Source organism: Rhinolophus sinicus, linkage group LG05 (assembly GCF_036562045.2).
Source record: "Rhinolophus sinicus isolate RSC01 linkage group LG05, ASM3656204v1, whole genome shotgun sequence".
NCBI lineage: Eukaryota > Metazoa > Chordata > Mammalia > Chiroptera > Rhinolophidae > Rhinolophus > Rhinolophus sinicus.
This window is the reverse complement of record NC_133755.1, coordinates 82,823,163-82,829,884: the sequence shown is the minus strand read 5'-3', so window position 1 is coordinate 82,829,884 and position 6,722 is coordinate 82,823,163. Positions and strand designations below refer to the sequence as shown.

Genomic DNA, 6,722 nt, shown 5'->3' with positions numbered 1-6,722 from the left:
TGAGTGGAGCAGCTGCAGCAGCATACAGGCATCAGAGGTCATCTTGCAGAGGCTGAAGGAGCATGAGGGAACCCAGAGGAGAGCCTGCCTGGTAGACCAAAAGAGTGCAGGGTAGGAAAGAATGGCTTGAATTAGATATTCACTTAAAAATGTGTGAGGGGTTACATGGTTTTCCAAATTTATTGAAAGAAGTACGCAAGCGTAAAATGTTGAGATCAGAGGTGTAGACAACCCCTTCTGAAAGTGGCTATAAATGGGAGAAGAAAAAGATGGCGGGACCTAGAGAGGAATAGGGGGTTTACTCTAAGATAGAGAGCTGAGCCTGTTCATAGGCTTACGGGACTGGGCCAGTGGGGGCGGGAGGGGGCTGAATGGGCTTGAAAAGAGATAACAAGTGGAGCCCCAGAGAGGCCCATGTTCCCAGGCCTGGCTGCACATCAGACTCGCTCGGGCAGCTTTCTCAAAATTCCCATCTGGGCCCACCCCAGAACTACTCACTCAGACTTTCCAAAGGTTGAGCCAAAGAATCTGGACTTTAAATAAGCCCTTGATAGCATTAAAATATACAGCGATTATCTAGAAATAAATCTAACAAAAGATGTGCAAAAAGCATAGAGAAAAAAATGTTTAACTGAATAAATGTACGTGTGTGAGTATACACATGAGTACACACACACACACACACACATTATATATATATACACAATGTTCAAAGATTGGAAGATAAGCTTCCAGTTACAGGATTAACAAATTCTGAGGATCTAATGTACAGTGTGATGATTATAGCTTGTAATACTATATTAGATACTTGAAAGTTGCTAAGACAGTAGATTTTAAATGTTCTTACTACAAAAGAAATGGTAATTATAAGACAAGATGGAGGTACTAATGCTGTGGTGGTCATCACTTTGTAATACATAAGTGTATCAAATCAACAGTTGTACATCTTAAATTCACACAGTGTTATATGTCAATTATATCTCAATAAAGCTGGAAAAAAATAATGACTTTAGGTCCCCCCATTCTATATCTCCTCTTAACATGTGCATCTTTTCAAAAAAAAAAAATAATAAAAGGATTAGAAGACTCAATGTTGAACAATTTATTGATTTATAGATTCAACGCAATCAAATCAAAATCCTCTTAGGGTGTTTGTTTGTTTGTTTGTTTTGTCTGGAGAATGTGACAGCTTGATTCTAAAATACATATGGAAATGAAAGCACCAAAAATAGCTTCCTAAAAAGTATAATATGGGAATATTGCTCTACTGGATATTAAAACTTTTTATAAAAGTACAGTGATTAGGAGAGAGTGACATTTATTGCAAGGAGAGACAGGCTGAGGAAAAGACTAGAAACTGGACACTTGGGTTGTGATTTGTGTGGCACTAAAGAGCACAGGGAAAGATGAGCCTTTTCAGTAAACAAATCAAGTAAGGGGGAAAAAAACAAAAACTTGACCCTTACCTCACACCATAAACAAATAAACCCCAGGTGGGTTGTCATCATATGGAGGGCAGAACAAAAAAGATTATAAAAGATAATAGAAAGTGAAAGAAAAGATTTAGGATGAAAACCTCAGGGTGGTAACAGATTTCCTTTCATGACACAAAAGCACCAACCTTAAATGAAAAGTATCCAACAAATTCGGTTTCATTAAGATGAATAAATACTTTTCTTCTGCTGGGTCAGCTATGGCAGCCGTGAAGACCCTGAATCCCAAGGCAGAGGTGGCTGAGTCTGGGCAGCATTGGCGGTCAACATCAGCATGGCCCAGGGCGGCTGCAGGACGCGCTCAGGACCAACCTGGGGCTTAAGGGCATCATGAAGATGCTTGTTTCTGGTGCTGGAGACATCGAGCTTACTATAGATGACAATATACTGCTTCATGAAATGCAAATTCTACACCCAACAACCTCCTTCATAGCCAAAGGAGCGACCACCCAGGATGACATCATCGGTAACACTTCCAATGTCCTAATCATTGGAGAACAGCTGAAACAGGTGGATCTCTACATTTCTGAAGGGCTTCATCTCAGAATAGAAACAGAAGGATCTGAAGCTACAATGGAAAAGGCACTTTAGTTTTTGAAACAAGTCAAAGTAAGCTAAGAGTTGGGCAGGGAAACACTCACAGACAGGGTCAGAGCAACTCTACTAAAGTTCATGCTGAACTTGTTCAGGTCTTAACAGAGGTTGTCATTGACGCTATTTTGGCTGTTAAAAAAACAAGATGAACCTATTGACCTCTTCATGGTTGAGATCATGGAGATGAAACACAAATCTGAAACAGATCTCAGCTTAATCAGAGACCTTGTTTTGGACCACGGGGCACGGCATCGTAATATGAAAAAAAGAATAGAAGATGCATACATCCTCACATGTAGTGTGTCACTGGAATGTGAAAAACACAAGTGAATTCTGGGTGTTTTTTTTTTACAAGAGTGCTGAAGAGAGGGAGAAACTAGTAAGCGGTGAAAGAAAATTCATTGAAGATGGAGTTAAAAAGATAATAGAACTGAAAAAGAAAGTCTGTGGTGACTCAAAGGATTTGTTGTTTTTAATCAAAAGGGAATTGACCCATTTTCCTTAGATGCTCTTGCAAAAGAAGGCATAACAGCTCTGCGCAGAACTAAAACGAGAAATAAGGAAAGGCTGACTCTTGCTTGTAGGGGGGTAGTTCTAAATTCTTTCGATGACCTAAATCCTGATTGTTTGGGACATGCAGGACTCATCTATGAGTATACACTGGGAGAAGAGACGTTCATCTTTACTGAGAAATGGAACAACCCTCATTCTGTCATATTATCGGTCAAAGGACCAAATAAACACACCCTCACTCAAATCCAAGATGCAACAAGTGATGGCTTGAGGGCTGTTAAAAATGGCTGTTGATGGCGGCTGTGTAGTTCCAGGTGCTGATGCGGTAGAACTGGCGATGGCAGAAGCCCTGATTAAATACAAGCTCAGTGCAAAGGGCAGGGCCCAACTTGGAGATCAAGCATTTGCTGATGCATCGCTCATCGATCCCAAGGTTCTCGCTCTGAATTCTGGCTTTGACCTTCAGGAAACACTAAAGTTCAAGCAGAACATTCAAATTCAGGTCAACTTGTGGGTGTGGACTTGAACCCAGGCGAGCCAATAGCAGCAGTAAAAGCAGGTACGAAACACCTATTGTGTAAAGAAACAGCTTCTTCAGTCCCGCGCTGTGATCGCCACCAACATTCTCCTGGTCAGTGAGATCATGCGAGCTGGAATGTCTTCTCTAAAAGGCTGAACTCAAGCTTCCCTTGTAGCATCTGAATCATGAAGACTCTATAGAGTGACCCTACAAATACAGCTATGGAAGTTTTGTCCAAGTTTCAAGTGATTTTCCAAGGAGTTTTCTTTTCCCATATGAAAAAAAAAAAAAAGGAGAGAACACTGGCACCGATTCAAATTCCAAAGTCTGAAGTTATAACTACCGTATTTTTTTAATTGCACTCAGTGTACACACATAAAGCAGGCCATTTTCACCCAAAGAACAGGATGTTTTGTTTTAGTTTCAGTGATAAAAATACATGTTAGAAAAGCATGTTATCTACCTTATTAAATATTCCTTGAAAAACCAATAAAAAAGATTAATAAATAATCCCATTTACACAACATTCTAAACCAGGCAAAACGAGCAGTGTTTAGGGAAGCACACTCAGGCTGAAAAGGATCGAGGCACAAAGGACCTGACTGCCACAGAAGCCAGGGCACTCACCCCTGTGACAGAGAGGAAGGGCTGACAGTCTTCCATTTCTTGACCTTGGCGAGATAACATGGGAAGTGGCTTTATAATGGTGCACTACCTTGTACATTTATGTTGCGTGCGGTTTTCTGTGTCTGTGTTACCTTTCACAAAAAGGCTTTAAGGAAAATCTCCCTATGCAGTTCTGATCAGCACCACATTTACGGGCCCCTGATTGAGTCAGATCTGTTTCGGGTAATAGAATCCAACCCTGTCTCACAGATCCCAGAGAGAGATTCACACATCTGAAAAATCCAGGGTCGTTTCAGAAATGGCTGGTTCCAGACACCCCAACAAGACTATTAGGACTCTCCCCTCCTTGCACAGCTTTTCTCAATATCCCATAGGCTTTCAAACCCAGGGTGGCCCCCAGCAAGGCCAGGCTATGTCCTTCCACCTGAACAACCTGGGCAGAAAGAGCATGTCCCCTTCTCTGGAGTCTCAGCAATAGTCCTAGATGGGCTCTCCTTGGACTGACCATCCCTGACCACGGCTGTGGCCAGGGAGTTCTGACATACAATTGCCTAGTTACTCCTACCCCAGGCGTGGGAGAGGGTAGAGCCAGCCGCAGCTGAATTATATTATCCATATGGGAGAAAAAATAAATTTTCCTTGAAGGAAAAAGTAGGTGTCATTAGCAAGAGAAAAGGGAAAGGGTGCTTGGGCAGAAGAATTGGGATCCATGGGCTAGAAGTTCGCAATGGGGTCAAAGGAGAGGTGTGGTGGAGGCAAGTGGGTAAGGGGTGGGGGGAGGAGACTGTCAACAGAGAGTGGGACGTGTGAGGTGTAATTTCAGAGGTGGAGCAGTTTCGGGTGATGACAGGGTCCAGGGTGCGGCTGTGGCGGTGGGTGGCAGGGCTGACAAAGAGCCAAGACACCGGGGTGTTGGACGCTGCAGTCTGTGCCCAGATTCATTAATAAGGGAGGAACCCTAATAAAGCTCAGTCATATGTGATTTGGTCTCAGAATGGTATCTGACACAAGAACTACAACCCAGTAGCCTAAAGCAATTAACCAGCAATTTTGTTCTTTAATCACACTGCTCATAGGACTTTGAAGGGATTCATATACATAGTTCACAGCCACACGAATTAAAACCCCGTTTCCTCTCTCTCTCCTCACACCCTGAAGCTCCTCGGTGCTGCTCATTTCAATCTCCATCTCCCACCAAAAAAAAGCAAACGCTTCTCCTCCATACCTAGCTCAACTTAGCCACTTTCCCACGTGAAAGCATCGGTCTTTTAGGAAGGGAAGAGAGATGGAGGAGAAATTGTACTGACAATTACAGGACCCTTTGGTGGACCAAGGGGTGGGGGGGAAGTCTGTGCCCAGCCCCTCACTGACCATGTTTGTCCTATCACAGAGAGAGTGACCTAGGAATTACATACAGCCACTGGGAGGGCCAGTGGGGGGTGCAGCAAAATGAACAGGAATTTTTACACATGTGGTCCCCACCTCCATCCCTCTACCTTGACAGCTTCCATTTGAGAACCTAGAATTCATGTCATGCTGAATAAGTAGGAACAATCAAGGCAGAAACTCAAGCAGAAGCCACTTTCTCCTGTCAATAACAGGCATAGTAGTTTTATTTATTTACTTTAACAATAAACATGGATTTGTTTTATTTAATGTCATAAATTGGGAATTAACATATTGGGGGAAATTATTCTAAGGCTGTCAATGAAATTGGTAAATTCTGGACTTTCCACATTAGATCTAATAAATTTTAATCAAAATTTACGTAATAATGAAGTACCATCACTCACCGGTTAAATAGAAAAAAAAGTGAAATAATAAAACCTAAATTTGGTGAAGTTATTGGGGAAAAAGTATATCCACACATGATTAGTACAATCCTTTTCAAGCAGAGAGGTGATTTGACAATAATCATCAAATTCCATATACAATTTATTCCCCAAATCATTCAAAAGATGAAGAAAATCATACATTCTCGCTCTTCACCACTATAACCCTCCATAGCTGGGCACAGATTGTTTCATCTTCCCCACTCCAATTTTTTGTGTGTGTGGTAAAATACACATAACATAAAATTAACCATCTTAACCATTTTAAGTATACAGTTAAGTGGTATTAAGTACATTCACATGGTTGTGCAATCATCACCACCATCCGTCTCCAGAACTCTTCATCTGGCATAACTGAAACTCTGTACCAATTGAACAGTAAGTCCGCATTTCCCCTCCCCTCAGCCCCTGGCAACCCCTTTTATTTTTGTATCTGTGAATTTGACCTCTCTAGTACCCTCATATAAATGGAATCATACAGTATTTGTCTTTTTGTGATGAGCTGATTTCACTTAGCATAATGTCCTCAAGTTTCATCCATGTTGTAGCATTTGTCAAAGTCCCTTCCTTTTTAAGACAATAATATTCCATTGTACGTGTACACCACATTTTGTTCCATGTATCCCTGCATGGACACTTGGGTTGCTTGCACCTTTTCGCTATTGTGAATAATGCTGCTACAAACATGGGTGTGCAAATATCTCTTCAAGATCCTGCTTTTAATTGTTTCGGGTTTATACTCAGAAGTGGAATTGCTGGATCAAATGGACTGTGTCATCTTTTGGTGGTCTGGCTTCTGGATTAGAGAGTATTAGGAATTTGGAGAGGATTAGCTGTGTGACCTGGGACAGGTTACTTTTCCTCTCTGAGAGCAGATCCATGTTTCCAGACAGGGACTCTTGTTAACCACACGTGTTCCCAGGCCCCTTTTACTGGAAGATTCTAACTCAGTGCCTGGCCTAGGGCCCAGGAATTTGGAATATTTTTTTAAAGAGCCTCAGGTGATTTTTATCATCAAACAGGTTTAGGAATCACAGGACAGGAGGATTTCCAACGGCCCTTGCGGCTCTGACCTTCTATGACCTCTGTGGTTAAGAGATTAATCTGGAGTCACACTGACTGGGTTCAGTTTCTAGTTGCCAG

The 6,722-nt window shown here is 41.9% G+C and overlaps 1 pseudogene; it reads left to right on the top strand.

Annotated features, from left to right (window-relative positions):
- Positions 1–1,279: 1,279 nt before the first annotated feature.
- On the top strand, positions 1,280–3,369 carry LOC109450943 (T-complex protein 1 subunit zeta; annotated as a pseudogene).
- The last annotated feature ends 3,353 nt before the right edge of the window (positions 3,370–6,722 follow it).